General features: G+C 35.1%; 1 long non-coding RNA gene across 3 annotated transcripts in view; it reads right to left on the bottom strand.

Moving 5' to 3' along the window:
* Positions 1–19,286, bottom strand: part of LOC129047440 (uncharacterized) — a 1,160,145-nt gene that overhangs the window by 796,952 nt on the left and 343,907 nt on the right. The window lies entirely within an intron of this gene.

Below are 19,286 nucleotides of genomic sequence, written 5' to 3'. Positions count from 1 at the left end.
CATATATAAGGATATGTATAATTAAAATTGAAAATACAGAAATGGAAGATGCTTTCCCCGGAGAATGACCATATGCCATTAAAAATAAGAAGAATCACCTTTAGGTTAACTACTAAACACTAAGCAGTAAACAAATTGCTTATGGCTAAAATAATTAAATAATTATCCTAATGACACCAGCAAACAAGGAGTAGACAAAACTCGAAATCAGGAATCTCTAATTCCAACACTCTTACTCTTCTCATTCTTTTAGAATGAGGAAAAGGGTAAATGTCTTAGGGACATTTCCTGCAAACTTTGATCTTTATGGACATTGCACAACAGATCCCATGTTATTCTCAATAAGTAAGAAAGTATACCTTGACTACTATTTGAGCAAAACTTAGGAAAAAGTCTAAATACCCTACAATAAAAGTATAATAAACAGACATTCATGTAATGAGATATGTACATCATATACCCATTAAGTATGATTTTAAGATTTTGTAATGACAAATATTTCTTCTATTTTATTAATAATAGTTAACATTTTTGAACACTAACCAGGTGGCTGGCATGTGATTTAAGTTGGACCAATGTCCTATAAGTTAGATCCTATTATTAGCCTATCTTGTGGATGAGCTTAGTAATGTATGCAAGTTCTCACAATTGGAAAATAGAATTTGAGGAGTAAAAAATTAGTGGGATACAATATTGCCTATAAGGGATTATCATAGTTGCATTAAATATGCAGAATAAAGATTGAGATAAAATATACAAATATAATTATAGTAGAAGCCCCTGGGTGGTGGGACTCAAGTATTATCACCATTTTCATTAAGTATTTTTTTATAATAAAAATGTATTATTTGGTTGAATTATAAAATAATTTTTATTTTTTTAGGCTAGAAATGTTTGAATATTGCCATTTTTTGTATGGTTCAATCAGATTTTATGATAAAGTTTATTTTATTTAAAGTTCATATGTATCTAATCTCACTCATTGTTCTCTGTTACCTTGGAGGCATCAGGCATTAAAGAAAAATAAGTCTAGGAGGAAGTAGACAATGAGAAAGTAAGCTTTCCACACCAAATTACTATTATTTATTCTCTATGAATATTACACAGTGCCTCATTAGTGCTCTATGCCACAGGCACTTAATCACTGTTACCCCTGACAGGGCTGAAAATGGCACTATTGACTGTAGTAAACTCTCAACAACTATTTGTAGAGTGAATGATCAACATCTTTTCAGGGCTAATTGCATCAAAAGGCTACAATATGGCACTTCTTAGTCCAGGCAGAATAATCCTAGGCATTCTCTTGAGCCATTGCACTCTGAGATTCCTTGGGGGAATAATACAATTGGAAGATGAAAGAAACCAATGATGCTGCTCTAATCCACCCATTCTGCCAATATTGAATTACTCCCTCTGGCTCATAACCAACTGCACTGTCCAGTATTATTTCTATGCATAACTCAGACAGACAATATCCTGCTTTTAGTCTAACTACAACATTAATAAAGAGACTGAGCATCCAGACTTATAATTAGTAAAGCAGTGAGTTAGAGTAAACCTGCAGAATGCTGTTTATTGTGATGCCTCATGGCATGCAATGATGAAATACATACATTTATTAGCATGAAAATTATAAGATGTTCTTTTAACTCTAGAATAGAGAGAAATAAGGAGCAGTATGATTGGAATCCTCTGTAATGTTTTATACACATTACATGTATTAATATATGGAAAGTACTTCATCAATTTCTAGAACATAGTGTATATCTGAATTAACAGCAGTAATGGTATTATGTTTCTGTGAAAATATACACACCCATAGAGTAATCTGTTGATAATAGTGATTTTCATTTATTTATATAAGAACTTAAATAGTATGTAATCAGCTCCACAAAACTGCTTTAACTCAAAGTCCCAACTCCTCTGTTCTTTAATCATTTTCCATCCATCTTTCAAAGGAAAAAGAATGATAAAGAGATGTATGCAAAACAGACACATATAGCCAAAGGCAAGTCTAATACTTACACTGATCGTTCATCAACAGCATGTCTGAATATAACACCAAAAGGTAATACTTTCCTTCGTAACTGTATTCAGAGAATGAATACAACTTGCAGCAGCAACAATTTGTGAGCGAATTGAAACACTATCACATTTATGGTGGCAGCACACAAATTCAGAAATTGTCCTGAACTCTTAGTATCTTTTGGCCTAATTTTTTTGTTATTCTTTCTCTCTCCTCTACTGTAAATACTTGGAAGTGGAATATGTATATTATTTGCTCTTTATTCTTTCTTCTAGATTATTTCTCTTTATCCTCTTTGAAAACACTGGGCCCTTTGAACAGCGTGCCATACAGCTACACTGTCCACATATCTCTGTGGTAGCTCTCTCCATTTTCTCCGAGAGAAACCTCCTACTGGGTTCCCCATTGCTTCCATTCTGGAAACGTTATGGCCATTTACCTGCATACAATGAGATATTTTAAAATGTATATTTGATGCTCCAAATCATTAGTGGTTTTCCACAACCTTTAGGGATAAAAAAGTAACAGACCGGCCGGGCCTGGTGGTGTCTCACATCTATAATCCCAGCACTTTGGGAGACCAAGGCGGGCGGATCACAAGGTCACGAGATCGAGACCATCCTGGCTAACAAGGTGAAACCCCGTCTCAACTAAAAAAAAAAAAAAAAAAAAAAAAAAATACAAAAAAATAGCCAGGTGTAGTGGCATGTGCCTGTAGTCCCAGCTACTCGGGAGGCTGAGGCAGGAGAATTGCTTGAACCCGGGAGACGGAGGTTGCAGTGAGCCGAGATCGCGAGATCACGCCACTGCACTCCAGCCTGGCGACCGAGCGAGACTCCGTCTCAGGGGAAAAAAAAAAAAAAAAAGTGACAGACTTTACTCTCTTCCTTTTATCTCAACAGCACTTCCTCTTATTGACTCCAAATCAACTATATTCTCCTTAAAGTTAGTTTCTGCTTCAGGACCTTTGCACTTGCTGTTAGCTGTGACTAGAATGTCCTGGCCTTTAAAAAGCACCTACTGGCCGAGACGGGCGGATCACGAGGTCAGGAGATACAGACCATCCTGGCTAACACGGTGAAACCCCGTCTCTACTAAAAATACAAAAAATTAGCTGCCTGGTGGTGGGCACCTGTAGTCTGAGCTACTCGGAAGGCTGAGGCAGGAGAATGGCATGAACCCAGGAGGCGGAGCTTGCAGTGAGGCGAGATTGCGCCACTGCACTCCAGCCTGGGCAACAGAGCGAGACTCCGTCTCAAAAAAAAAAAAAAAAAAAAAAAAAAAAAAGCACCTACTGAGAGAACTCTTCTTTAATGATCCTGTGTGAATAGCTACCTATTAACCCCATATAATATTTCATGTTTCTTCATAATAACTCACTGTTCTTATCACTATTTACTGTATATTATATACTTTTCTTTCTTATCTTTATGTTTTTCGCATTAAAATATAAGCCCTATACAAGATCAAAGCATTTATCTTTCTTGTCAAGGGGTCCATCTCTCTTACCTAGAATGGTGACTAGCACATAGTAGATGCTCATCAATATTTATTGAATAGATAATTTTTTTAACTAGGTGAAAAAAAATCACAGAGCTTGTAGCAGATGATCCCTATTTCATTCTATCTAAAAGGGTAGAGCTTCAAGACAGAGTTTCATGACTTTAAAATGCACCTCTGACTTTTCTTTGGTATTTTCATCTGAGTGCATTAAAAAAATTTAGATTTTCTCTCTATGTCAATTAAAAGCAGGAAAATGGGGAGATGTATTAGTCCGTTTTCACACTGCTATGAAAATACTATCTGAGACTGGGTAATTTATCAACAAAAGAGGTTTAATTGACTCACAGTTCTGCATAGCTGGGAAGGCCTTAGGAAACTACAATCATGGAGGAAGGTGAAGGGAAAGCAGGCACCTTCTTCGCATGGAGGCAGGAGAGAGAGAGAGTGCACAATGAGCAAGTGCCTCACTTTTAAACCATCAGATCTTGTGAGAACTCACTCAGTATGACAAGAACAGCATGGGGGAAAATCCACCCCCATAATCCAATCACCTCCCACCAAGTCCCTCCCTCGAGACATCGGGATTACAATTCTAGATAAGATTTGGGTGGGGACACAGAGTCAAACTGTTTTAGGAGGGGTACTTAATACCTACCTTTTGTGTCTTATAAAGGATAATTTCATAGAGCAGAAAAAACATGTAAGTCTCTTTCACCAGAGCTCTTCTCCATGGGAAGAAAGGTAACTTATGATTGGAAGAGGAAACATGGAACCCATGGTTCAGTGCACTTTGACAATATTCATTTGGACCTGCCTTTTTCTGAGTGTTCCTTTATGATTTTCTTTCCTATAGAGGGATAGCCTGTTTCTAACCCTGGGATAGAAGTGGGAGTTGGAGGGGAAGGTTAAGAAGGAGTATATAATCATATCCGTAACCAAATAATTAAGTCTCTTTAATTCAGGAATTTGGGTTTTACATTAGAAAGTCAGGTTTTCACTGCAGGTCAAGACATATTCTCCAAATGAGCTTTATTAGTGATAACGGTGGTGTTTTGATTTCCATCTGTCTGACTCATGTGTGAGTTTTTGATTGATTCAAACCTCAAGGTGAGGAGTGGTCAACAATTAATTTTTGCTCCTAAAACCCAAACACACATATGTTAACTCCCTCTGTGCTAGAGTATTTCCTCTTATAAGCATAGTTATTCACTCAACATTGAATGAGAGCCTACTAAATTTAGTAGTATTAAGTATTATAGATAAATATTATGGACAAAAAGATAAATCAGATATAGTATTAAGTAATATGGACAAAAAAAATAAGATACAGTATTAACCTGATGGAATTCATGTTCTAGAGGTCAATGAAATGAACTCTAACTCTAATTGACATTATAATATATATAGGGGCACACTCACTTGAATACATTTACAAAGCACAGAATTACATTTTTTCATAAATTAGATTATTAACATTCTTTTGCGTTTTGTGGTTCTTCACCTTCTTATCCCAGGCCATGCAGGTCAAGGATAATAATGTGATTCAAACACCATTAAACTTTAATATTACCGTTTCTTTGTAAGGGAAAAAAATACATCACCAATTAATAAGCATGAAGTAATTCAGAAGCAGAGACAAAGATCACTTCAGAGCCATCAATCCCATCAGAGAAGCCAGGAGACCAGTCATCAGTCAGACTTTAATCAGTAGCAATGGATGGGATAAAAATGAACAGCATTCTGGGGATAATTGTTGAGACTATATGCTTTCTCTTGAGATCATTTGTCTCATCGGCAGCAATTGAGTTGGTGCTTCATTGTGTTTATAGTAAACATATTTTTAAGGATAAAAAAGGAGATAGGGAGTAAGGGAAACAGAAGATAAAGGAGGGAGAAAGAAGAGAGGCCAGGAGGAAGTGTCCTGTTTGCTGCTCTGAAATATATAAGGTGAATGCAATTGGCAAAGATGGAGGGACTTGGACCGAGTGTTAGAGAGAGGTTGTAGCATCCTGATAAGGTAAAGCTTTGTAAGTCCTAGTAAAGGATTTTGACTCCATCCAAAGAGCAAAGAAGAGCCACTGAAAGATTTTATCTACGGGAGTGTTGTACTCCCACTAGTGTGAGTAAAGGTCACCTTGGCTGCAGCAAAAATAATGCATTTGAACTTGATTACAGTTTCCAGGTTAGTTTTATTCTGATATCTTATGTGGTCCTCAAAGATATGAAGAAGGGATAATAGGAAAAGGTAAGTGGCTTAGAATCAAGGCAAGTCTCAAGTTCCTACCCACTGAAGCATATTGCTTCTTTCTCCTAAGAGATGGGGCAGGTTCTCATGTGGACAGGTTGCTGAACAGAACTTCAGGAAAGAGCCTTGAAGGCATAGGAAACCTGGAGGGGTCGTGATACTCATGAATGTGCACTAGGAGTACGGTTGTGGCTGTTTCTAACCCTACTACACTCAACATATCAAGAAATACGCAAGAATCCTGAAAAACAGTGGAAAAAGCCTAAGATGGTAAACTAGAAGAATTTGGTTAGGGATTTTTTAGGAACTGTGTTGTTGATTGTCCTCTGGATGCCTAAATGCCAATCCAGTAGGCCCCATGTACAAACTAAAGATTCCTATAGATGGATTAGATGAAAATGTTACCATGGTACTATTATGCCACTATTGACTAACGGTAGACATTTGAACACCACCCTAGTACAAAGAATGTTTTTCTGTGTGAGGTTTGATGGGGCTCCCAAGATAAGAGATGGGAGTCATACCCAGAAGATCTCTAAAAATAATAGTGACCTATGGAGAAACCATTGCAGAACCTGAAATAACACCTAGTGAAATATTTGAAATGAATTTCTCAGAATTATTCATCTACCCTATTGTAAGATACTACCAGGACCAATTTTATCAGTCCCCTAAAGGAATACTGTTTACTTCTCAAACATCAGAGATTTATATATTTATTATGATACTTTTCTTGCGGATGGTAACAAAGTATCTTATTTTAACAACTTTCTCAAAGATGGCTTTAACAAAGGACTTATTTCCTAAATCACACCAAGACCACTGTATCCAAGACCACTGTATGTACCAGCAGCCATGGTCATGCCTCACATCTCTGTTCATATCAGTGGCTATCTGAAGTTTGAGCATACCCCCATGCCCTGACAGGTTAGCATCCTTGTCCTGCTTTGTACCTCTCTAAACTAAACCAATATCTCATTGCTTTCCTCCGTCTGTGTCCCTATATTTCCATTAAAAAAAATTCCTTCCCTGTGATCAGCTCCTAGAGCTGGATTTCCCAATATGCCTGAAAGCAGAGAGACTCTGGAGGTGAAGAGGAAGCCAAATAACATAACTCACCCTTGGTTCAAAGTAGATATGGACACTAACATGGGGGGCTGCTCCTCTGCTTTCCTTACTTTCCCCAAACTCCAAGTCTCTAATCTGAGAAGATAGGCATATGATCATGGCCATGAAGGGATTTCAGGGTATAGAACTCATTGTCTTTAGAGTTCTAGAAAATCACTGTGGCCACACTGCTTGTAACATCTCTGACTGTTTCTCAATTCTTTCATTGGTCAGATATCTCATGTCCCTCCAGTTTAGCTTCAGCTTTTAAGTTATTGTAATCTAAAATTACCTGATGGCTCTTTTATGTACAAAAGATTTATTAACCCCAAAATAATAGGAACCATAGCTCAGGTGACTTGCTTTCTGCAAAATCAGATTGCTTCCTAGAAAATTGTTAACTTATATCAAGATACTGAAATTCATTTCTAAAACTCTAGGAGTAAACATTCCAGAATAAAATATCTCAGTGCTAAGTGTTTACAGCAAGTAAGCTTCTGTGATTCTAAAATAAAACTCATTTTAAATCTTTGCTTGTACCCTAGTGACCTAGGAAAGTAAATTTAATAAAAGACCTTGTATTGGCATAAACTGCTTAGGGAAAAACTTATACATTGAATGAAACATACAAAGCTTTTCTTGATTGAAAAAGTAATTTTTTAACAACCTAACATCACAACTAAAAGAGCTAGAAAAGCAAGAGAAAACCAACAAAAAAGTTAGCAGAAGACAGAAAATAACCAATATCAGAGCTGAACTGAAGGAAATTTAGATACCCAAAATTCAAAAGATCAATGAATGTAGGAGATGGTTTTCTGAGAAAAAATTGATAAGATAGAGAGGCTGCTAGCTAGAATAATAAAGAAGAAAAGAGAGAAGATACAAGTAAACACAATTAGTAATGATAAAGGGGACTTTACTACTCTGACTTCACAGAAATAGAAACAACAATCAGAGACTGTGATGATTTGTGTACCTCTGTGTACACAAACTAGAAAACCTAGAAGAGATGGATAAATTCCTGGACATGTATACCCTCCCAAGACTGAACTAGGAAGAAATTGACTCCTTGAATAGGCCAATAATGAGCTCTGAAATTAAATCAATAAGAAATAGCCTACCATCCAAAAAAAGCCCACGACTAGACAGATTCAGAGCCAAATTCAACCAGATATACAAAGAAAGCGGATACCATTGCAACTGAAACTATTCCAAAAAATTGAGAAAAAGTAACTTCTCCCAAACTCATTCTATGAGGCCAGCATCATCCTGATACCAAAACATGGCAGAGACATAACAAAAAAAGAAAAAAAAACTTCAGGCCAATATCCATGAACATAGATACAAAATTCCTCAACAAAATACTGGCAAATCAAATCCAACAGCACATCAAAAAGCTAATCCACTATGATCAAGTAGGTTTTATCTCTGGGATGAAAGGTTGGTTCAACATACACAAATCAATAAATGTGATTTATCACATAAACAGAAATATGGACAAAAACCACATGATTATGTCAATAGAGGCAGAAAAGGCCTCTATTTTCATGTTACAAACTCTCTATAAACTAGATATTAAAGAAACATAATTCAAAATAATAAGAGCTATCTACAACAAACCCACAGTGAACATCACACTAAATAGGCAAAAGCCAGGAGCAGTTCTCTTGAATCAGCACAAGACAGAATGCCCTCTCTCACCACTTCTATTCTAGATAGTATTGGAATTTCTGGCCAGAGCAGTCAGCCAAGAGAAATAAATAAAGGGTATCCAAATAGGAAGAAAGGATGTCAAACTATCTCTCTTTGTAGATGACCTAATTTTGTATCTGGAAAACCCTATAGTCTGAGTGCAAAAGCTTCTTCAGCTGACAAACAACTTGAGCAAAGTCTCAGGATACAAAAAAAAAAAAAAAAAGTACAAAAATCACTGGTATTCCTATGCAACAACCACAGCCAAGCCAAGAGCCAAATCAGAAATGCAACCCCATTCACAATTGCTACAAAAAACAAAACAAAACAAAACAAAAACACACCTAGGAATACAGTTAACCAAGAAAGTGAAAGAACTCCATAATGAGAAATTTTAAAACATTGCTCAAAGAAATCAGAGATGATGCAAACAAATGGAAAAATATTTCATGCTCATGGAGAGGGAGAATCAATATCATTAAAATAGCTGTCTGGGTGCGGTGGCTCACGCCTGTAATTCCAACACTTTGGGAGGCCCGAGGTGTGTGGATCCTGAGGTCAGGAGTTCAAGACCAGATTGGCCAATATAGTGAAACCCTGTCTCTACTAAAAATACAAAAAAGTAGCTGGGAGTGGTGGCAGGTGCCTGTAATCCCAGCTGCTCATAAGGCTGAGGCAGAAGAATTGCTTGAACTCATGAGGTGGAGGTTTGCAGTGAGCCGAGATCATGCCATTGTATTCCAGCCTGGGCAACAAGAAAGAAACTCCGTCTCAAAATAATAATAATAATAATAATAATAATAACAATGAATAGCCATAAAAAGCAAATTTATGCCCAAAGCAATTTACATATTCAATGCTATTTCTATCAAACCACCAATGACATTCTTCACAGAACTAGAAAAAAAACTATTTTAAAATTCACATGGAAACAAAAAGGAGCATGAATAGCCAATGAAATCCTAAGCAAAAAGAACAAAGCTGGAGGTGTCATGCTATGTGACTTTAAACTATACTACAGGGCTGCAGTAACCAAAACAGCATGGTACTGGCACAAAAACAGACACATAAACAAATGGAACAGAATAGAGAGCCCAGAATTAAGGTTACACACCTACAACCATCTGATCTTTGACAAAGCTGACAGAAACAAGCAATGGAAAAAGGACTCCTTATTAAATAAATTGTGCTGAGATAGCTGTCTAGCCATATACAAAAGTCAACTCAAGATGGATTAAAGACTTAAATATAACACCTAAAACCATAAAAACCCTGGAAGACAACCTGGGCAATATCATTCTGGACAGAGGAACTGGCAAAGATTGCATGAGAAAGTGCCAAAAGCAAAAATTGACAAATAGGATCTAATAAAACTTAAGAGCTCTGCACAGCAAAATAAACTACCAACAGAGTAAATAGGCCACCTACAGAGTAGGAGAAAATATTCCTATTGCATCTGACAAAGGTCTAATATGTAGCAATATCCAGCATCTATAAGGAAGTTAAATTTACAAGAAAAAAAAAACATTTAAAAGTGGACAAAGAATATGAGCAGATACTTCTCAAAAGGAGATATACATGTGGGCAACAAGCATATGAAAAAAAGCTCAGTATCACTGATCATCAGAGAAAGGCAATCGAAACCACAATAAGATACCAGCTCACACCAGTAAGAATGGCTGTTATTAAAAAGTCAACAAATAACAGATGGTGGTGAGGTTGCAGAGAAAAGGGAATGCTTATACACTGTTGGTGGGAGTGCAAATTTGTTCAACCATTGTGGTAAGCAGTATGGTGATTCCTCAAAGAGGTAAAAACAGAACTACTATTCTACCCAGCGATCCCATTACTGGGTATATACCCAAAGGAATATAAATCCTTTTACCATGAAGACACATGCACACATATGTTCACTGCAGCACTATTCACAGTAGCAAATATATGGAATCAACCTAAATGTCCATTAGTGGTAGACTGGAAAAGAAAATATGGTACATATACATCACAGCCATAAAAAAAAAAAAATAAAAAAAAATGAGAACATTACCTTTGCAGGAACATGGATGAAACTGGAGGCCATCATACTCAGCAAACTAACACAGAAACAGAAAAACAAGTAGTTCATTTTCTCACTTATAAGTGGGAGCTAAATGATAAGAACACAAGGACACAAAGAGGAAAACAACAGGGCACTGGGGCCTACTTGAGGGTAAAGAGTAGGAGAAGAAAGAAGAACAGAAAAAAATAACTATTGAGTACTAGGCTCAGTTACTTGGTGATGAAATAATCTGTACAACAAACCCCCCGCGACATGAGTTTTCCTATATAACAAGCCCGTACATGTACCCCTGAACTTAAAATAAAAGTAAAAAAAAAAGTAATTTTAATATTACTCTGCATCCTTGCTTATGGAATGAAGAAGAAACTTACGTTATCATCATTAAAGCTGAGTCTAAAAATGCTTGAATAAAAAATGTTTATTCCACTTATTGCATTTTACCTTTCATGGGCAATACCAATTAATTCATCAGTATAACCTGCACTTCTAGTCAATTACACTCCCTAGTACTCTTGTCTGGTGGCTTAATTTACACAGATAAATAATTTTTTGAAAGAAAAAAATTAGGTAGTTTCCACTGAGGTGTGTTTTCCAAAATTATTAAGAAGTAACAAATTATTGATGTCATCCATGAATTCGTATTGAAATATATTCTCTCCAATAAAAACCACAGGATCTTCTGGCTAAAATATTACTTTCATACTTATAGAAAAATCATCACGTAAACCATGAGAAAGTAGAGCTATCTACTTTGGATTTTTGAGAAGTGGTTGCTTTGGTTGCTGTAATAGTAACTGATCTCTGAAATAAGCTACTATATTTGGGTTATTCATCTCATTTCTCTCTTCCTCTCACATTTTTAGATTGCATACATTTCTGACCAAAGGGCAGAGGAAGTGCGCTCACTGGATTTAAACAACTCTGTGCTCATTTCCAAAATCCCAAATATGGCATGCAAGATAATAGTTCTGCCACATAAGTTAAGGCATAGGAACAAAGAACGCTAATGTACATAAATCTCTATGCTTGATGTGTAAAGCTTGAATAATAATACTTTAAGTATGTGAAAATGAAGGTGCTGATGACTTGCCAAATATAACTGGAAATCTGCAGAATTATATCCAATAACTGAATGTCAATTCAAAAGGAAACCATCTCTATCAAAGGTAAAATAAAAAAGAAGATGTACTATTCTAACATAATAATGTTTATTTTTTTAAAAAAGCATTATTATAAATATGTATACTCTACCATCTGATCTGAATTACAAATTCCCTGACAACATGGCCTGTTCCTTATATTTATTTTCTTTTTGTTTATTATATGGCCTGTCACACAGCAATCGATAAGTAAAATATTATTTTTCCTAATATTGGTAATGATATGTTAATTCAGAAGATACCTTAAAAAACAATTAGCACTAACCTCATCTTTGAAAATGTGGAAATTGTTCAGAGTAGTTCCGTACTTTGTCAAGGTCAAATACTAATGCATCACAGATAGGGACTGAAATTAGCATTTCCCCTCACTCAATCCAGTGCTCTTTCTAATGCAGCCTACTAAATCTCATCAGCATATATGGATTGATATTATAATACACTGAGTAGTCATAAAGTCATTCTTCATAATGTGTCTGTTGCAGAATATTACATCTTCAACAAACATTTTCTGAGGCTGTGCAACATACCAACTGGTATAGACATAGAAATGAGTAAGACAGACTTTCCTCACTAAAGAGGTTTACAGTCTGGGAAAGATGATAAGCGCATAGATAGTGGCTTTCCATTGCCCACGGGATAGGCAGTGCTCCTTAAAACAGCAAAAAAAGCCAGCATAATATTTAAAAAGAAAAGCAAAGTTGTAGGACTTACACTTTTCAGTTTTAAAATGTATTACAAAGCTATAGGAATCAAGAGAGTATGGTGTTTGCATAAGAATAGACATAGATCCATGGCAAAGAATTCAGAACTTAGAAATGAATCTTAACATTTATGGTCAATTGATTTTTGAGAAAGGTGCTAAGGCAATTTAATAGTGAAAGGATAGCAATTACCACAAATGGTGCTGGTACAATTCAGTATGCATATTCCAATGATGAAGGTAGAACCTTACTTCAAACTATGTATAAACATTAAGTCATAATGGATGATAGAACTAAGCATATTAGAAGAAAATATAGGATCAAATATTTGTTCCTTTGTGGTAGGCATTTCTTTTATATAACACATGAGCACAAAAAGTATGAGAAAAACTGGATAAATTGGATATTATCACAATTAATAACTTTTGCTTCTCAAAAGATATAGTTAAGAAAATGAAAGGTTGGCAACAGGAGAAAATATATACAGACTTATATCCAATAAGATACTTTTATCCAAAAAATGTAAATAACCATTACAACTCAATAAGAAGTCAATTAAAGTCAAATAAAGAATCCAATTAAAAATGAGCAATAGATTTGAATATGTATTTCACCAAAGAATAAATACAAATGGTCAGTAAGAACATAACCATATTCTCAATACCACTACAGTATCAAGGAATGCTAATTAAAATTATAATAAGGTTCAAAATTTATACCTACTAAGATGGCTACAATGGAAAAGACAGATAATAACTAGTGTTTTTGAGAATGTGGATAAATTGAAACCCTTTTATACTGCAGGTGGGAAAATAAGATCGTACAATCACTTTGGCAAACAGTTCATTAGTTTCTTAAAATGCTAAATGTGGAGTGAACACATAACCCAGCAGTGTAAAAAGGTCACAAATTATATAATTTTATTTATACAAAATGTCCAGAAATGGAGAATCTATAAAGACAGAAAATAGACTATTGGTTGCCTAGAGCTGGAGACGGGGATTGACAGTGACTACAAATGGGTAAAAGGTTCCTATTTGTTGTGATGAAATGTTAAAAAAAAAAATCTGGTGATGGACATATCACTCTGTAAATTTACTAAACGTCATTGAACCATACACTTAAAGTGAGTGGATTTTATTGTATGTAAATTACATTGCAATAAAATTATTAAGAAACAGAATTAAGCACCCTACGTTATCTTATCTTCATTTCCCCAACTTATTCTTAATTTTCCCCATATATTGGTTTTGGTTTTCTACACACCGTGTTCCCTTTCAACTTCAATCTTGTTGATCAGCTTGCTTGGAAAATATTTCCCATAAATCTTTCCTTGAAAAACTTCTATGCATTATTCTGAACGCAGTCTAAGCATCATCCCATCCCAAAAAATTCTTCTGCACATCAAAGTCATGCCCTGCTTCAAAGTTCCTATTGCATCTTATATATACATCACTACCCATATACTCTATTATATTAATATATCTGTTTGTCTTCTGGTCTGCTCTTTAGACTATAAGCTCTTCAAGAGCAAAGTAGTGCCTCTCATTTATTTTTGTTTCTCTCCTCTGTGATTAGCACAGATGGTTTTTCAAGAAATATTTATTGAATTAAAATCTATGCAATAAGATGTGATAAGTCAAAGAAAAGCAATAGGAACTAGATTTGGTGAAGGCACAGATACTCAAGAGCTTTATTTGGCATGATGAAGAAAGGAAAAGCAAGAGCCATCCAGGTAAATGTAGTGGCATCAGACTGAGAAGAAATTACAACTTCGATGTATAATTGGAGAGATTGTGTTGGAAATTTACAGAGAACTAGCTTCCCAATGGAAAGAGATTTCTGCAGAAGTGGTTTATCCAACATCAAACAATAATACAGAGGACTGTATAAAGGAAGGGGAATGCATATATTATATGCATTTTATTATAATAAAATAATAAAGGACTTTTCTAAACATGATATAACAATAGCAATATATTTCTCGCTCTTTTTATCAAGTACTAAATAAAAGAATCATTGCAGTCTCTTGCCTTTTTTGTACCTACTCAGGTGTAATGTGTCATTTCATCCTTTTTTTTTTGATCCATTCAATCAAAAAACATTTTTAGCCCAAAGTTATCATCTTAACTGCATGGAAACAGGAATAGAGACGTTAAGTTTCTTATTCAATGTAATGTAATAAGTCAGCAACAGAACTGAAGTATCAACTTAGGTCCCTGAGTTCTTAGTACAGGACTTTCTCTCCTTGCTTTTATCATACTTTGCCTTTATTATATTCTTTCCATGACTTGTATTATCTGTCTGTGCATTTGTGTATGTGTGTAGAAAAGTGAAAATGAGAAATGGGGTATAGCAGAGGCAGCAATGCACCAAGTAAAGTTGTGATGGTTAACTATGCTAATGGCTAGATGTATTATTCAGTGTCTATTTGACATGAGGCACTGTGCTAAGCATTTTACATGCATTCTCTACTTTGATCATCAAAGCCTTCTAAGAATTTATCTATGAAAAAAAACTCAGAAGCTTATGAAGGTTAAAAAATTTCTCAGTGTCACCTAACAAGTAACAGGTAATATCCAGGACAATGTAATTCATAAATCTATGCTGTTACACACCGTTATCACACCACAACCCATTCATTACGTAGGGCATACTGCTTATGCTTTCAGTAGTTATTTGTCTCATGAGCTTCCTTTTTCATGATCTTTCTCATATTTCTAAAGTGTAAATAATTGATACATCAGAGAATAGTATGGGTTGAGTATCCTTATAGTACAGGGTGAGTATCGTTATCCAAAATGGTTAGCCAGGTACAGCAACCCATGCTTGTAAAGCCAGAATTTTGGGAGGTGAAGGTGTGAGGATCACTTGAGCCCAGGAGATTGAGAACAGCCTGAGCAAGATGGTGAGACCCTACTTCTACAAAAAAAAATTAAAGGAAAAATAGGCATGGTGGTGTTCTGTAGTCCCAGCTACTTGGGAGGATGGGGCAGGAGGATCCCTTGAGTCTAGGAGTTTGAGGATGCAGTGAGCTGTGATTGCACCATGTACTTCAGCCTAGATAAGAGAGTGAAACCCCATCTTTAAAAAAAAATTAAATGCTTGAGACCAGAAGTATTTTAGGTTTTGAATTGTTTTTTTGATTTTTAGAATATGTGCATGATACTTACCAGTTGAGCATCCCCAAATTCAAAAACCTGAAATTCAAAATGCTCCAATAAGCATTTCCTTTGAGTGCCATGTTGGTACTCAAAAAGTTTTAAATTTTGGAGCATTTGGATTTTAGATTTTCTGATTTGTGATGTTCAACATATATTAATAAACACCTTCTAATGCAGTTATTTAATTGGTAGCTAATGATACAAACACTTGAATAGTCTTGCTATTGATCTTTTTTTAATATAACTGTAAAACCAGACTGTATTAGAGATACAGGTTGATAAAACATGTACCTATAATAATATATCCTGAAATATAGTTTTTCATATTAAGTGAAATATCTGTCATTTATGGCCCTTAAGGAGTATTTATGTTGTATTTTTATTCAAAGAATAAAAATAAAAATGAAGGAGAAACAAGAAAGAGAATAACAAAATATATCAAACCAATTAATTTGAAGATTATTTAAATGAGAAGATCTTATTATGTCACTAAGAAACATAAGTTTACCTTTATGGGATGACAAACAAAAAAGTGACTGGGTATGGTGGCTCACGACTGTAATCCCAGCACTTTGAGAAGCCGAAGGGGGCATATTACCTGAGGTCGGGAGTTTGAGACCAGCCTGGCCAACATGGTGAAACCCCGTATCTACTGAAAATACAAAAATTAGCCAGGTGTGTTGATGGCACCTGTAATCCCAGCTACTCAGAAGACTGAGTCAGGAGAATTGCTTGAACATGGGAGGTGGAGGTTGCAGTGAGCTGAGATTGCACCATTGCACTCCAGCCTGGGTGATAGAGTGAGAGTTCATCTCAAAGAGATGAGATGAGAAGAGAAGAGAAGAGAAGAGAAGAGAAGAGAAGAGAAGAGAAGAGAAGAGAAGAGAAGAGAAGAGAAGAGAAGAGAAGAGAAGAGAAGAGAAGAGAAGAGAAGAGAAGAGAAGAGAAGAGAAGAGAGAAGAGAAGAGAAGAGAAGAGAAGAGAAGAGAAGAGAAGAGAAGAGAAGAGCTCTCTAAACCAACTAAGAATGCAAACATAATTTCAGGGCAAATGCTCAATATAACATGAAAATAAAACACTTCCTGATAAGCATTAATGGGCTGGTTACAAGTGATTCTTATCAAGTAGAACAAATACTGTGTCATTATATTATGTTTGAATTCCCCTAGTGTTTCCCCCCCGACCCTTAGCCTTTAAGCTATGTAATAACCATCAGAGCATACACGAAGGCAGATGTCCACACCCTCATTTTCACTTGTCATGCAATATCTGCAGTACTTGATATCTTTTCTTGATATATCCATTCTCTCATTTAGAGCCTTACCATGATTTGTGCTTAAGATAAGGTTAGTAATACATTTTAATTTACAAACTAGCTTCCCTGCTTGATTATAATTCAAATTCTGTCTTTAAGACATATTAACTCACATAAAGAGAGAGAGACACTTATTTTTGTTCATTCTTCCCCGAAGAGTCTGTATTTTGTGGAACTTCAACCAAACCCATAACTACTCTTTAAGAAAGACCCAGATTGCAAATTCATTAGGATACCTACTTGTCAAATATATTACTTCCATTAATTTGTATATTATATGCAGCTGAAGGTAATAAAAAATGACATCTTGATGAAACCAATAGTATTTTGCTAATTCTGAAAGCTTCACATTTTGTTTAAACTATCGACCCTTGACAAATAGTCCCCATTCTAAAAGATTCTAATTATTTCCACTGGAAACATATATTTTAGAAGTGAAGTAAACCTTTCTTGTATGCTATGATGACTGAAATTTTTATCTTGACTGACTTCGATAAAAATTAACAACCCCTACCAAGAATTAGAAAATGTATTTGTCTGGTGTCTAATATTAATTGCATGAAGAGTTGCTAGGCAAAATCAGCACATCCACATTCATTCCCACAGTTGCAAATTCAGAACACATTGGTGAGCATTATACACAGGAGCTGGGCCTCAAAGTCCTTTTTTGATATTAACTTTTTTTGATGTGACATTTTCCGTTCTATATAGATAATTGTATTAGTTTCTGGTAATATAAATTACTTAATGTTTTTAACTGATCTAACTGATATATTTCCTTGTGTTTTCTCTCCCATCTTCATCCCTTTATCCCTTTCCAATCCCAGAAAAAAATGAAGTTCTTCCAGTCATTTAGTTACCCTGTACTTTTCTACTATATAATTGGAGAAAATTGATTATGTTAGGAAAGGTGAGATTGAGATTCAGAGTGGAAAATAATTACTGATGGATTTCAATTGCTAAAAGATGGCTCTCATGCCTTCACTGTTTGTCTTTTAAAGTAACCCTATAAAATCACAAATCAAGCAGTTGATATAATTATGAATTTGAAGAAATTGTGATGATGGAGATGGTTTAGATATACTGTTATAGAAAGACAATAAAGGCTTTATTTAGAATCAGAAACAAAGCCAGATATAAAACTAGAAGAAAACTTACTTTGCTTTGGCCCCAGAGCCCTCAGGGGCTTTGAACTAAGATTCAATGAAATGACAACCTTTAAATTTTGGAAAGTCTCCTTCTTTACTGTCTCTAAATATCTTTTATGTTTTCCCTTTTGCTGATAATTAAAAACAATATCTAAAAAGTGCATAACGGAACTAGAAGATAATTTATTAATCATCTAGTTTTACATTTACATTTTACAGATTCTAAAAATGAGTCCAAGGAATTTTGTGAAAGGAATCAGACAGCTCATCAAACCCATCCTACACCATTTCTTCCCATTGAAATTCTTCTCCTAGACCTAACTCAAAGTGGCCCCTTTGATTAATCTCTTTAAGAGTATCAAGGGAAGGAAAGGAATACTTTCCTCAACTTTAAGGTGTTTGGGTTTTTTTGTCTTGTAAGTATTGCTTTTTCTTCAAGATCATTTCTTGAGATAGTGGTCTTCATAATTTTTCGTCTACAACAGCGTGTACCAAAGACAAAATGCAACACCAACCTCTTTATGGGGAAAATCCTGGTTAATACCTCACAGTTTATCTTCCTGAGGTTGTTCCTCAACCCACTATTTTATTGCTGCATGGGAAGTCAGAAATATCTACAATTACTCTGCTTATCTATATTTAAGTGGATAGATTTGGAATTAGATTTTCTGGCTTCAATCCTGGCTCTAGTACATAACTGGGTGACTTATGGCTTATTCTTTAATCTCTGTGATCCTCAGAATTCCCATCAATGATATAAAGACATAATATTATTACTACATGTGGCTATTGAGATGATTTAATGACAATACAGAACGCAAAGTACAAGCTTAATAATAGCTAATATTTACTTAAAACCAGCCATTTGCCCTTCACATTAATCACATTTTTAATTCTCACTATAGATTTATATATTCTTATTGTTCCCATCTTAAAAATGAGTAAACTAAGACAAAGAGAATGTAAATAACTTATTCAACATCACTGAGATAATAAATATTAGAAATGACTTCTAAACTGTACTCCTAGATGTCAAGCTAAATGTTAAATAGTGTTTATCATCGCAGGCACACATGAAGCAATTAAATTATTCCACATGTGGTGGTGAGTAACTTCAGTCTTCTACATGAATAATATTGTGCTCAAAACTTTTTATTGTTACTTTT

The sequence above is a fragment of the Pongo abelii genome, chromosome 9 (assembly GCF_028885655.2).
Source record: "Pongo abelii isolate AG06213 chromosome 9, NHGRI_mPonAbe1-v2.0_pri, whole genome shotgun sequence".
NCBI classification, from domain to species: Eukaryota; Metazoa; Chordata; class Mammalia; order Primates; family Hominidae; genus Pongo; species Pongo abelii.
Note: the sequence above shows the minus strand (reverse complement) of the source record. Positions and strands in the feature narration are given on the sequence as shown.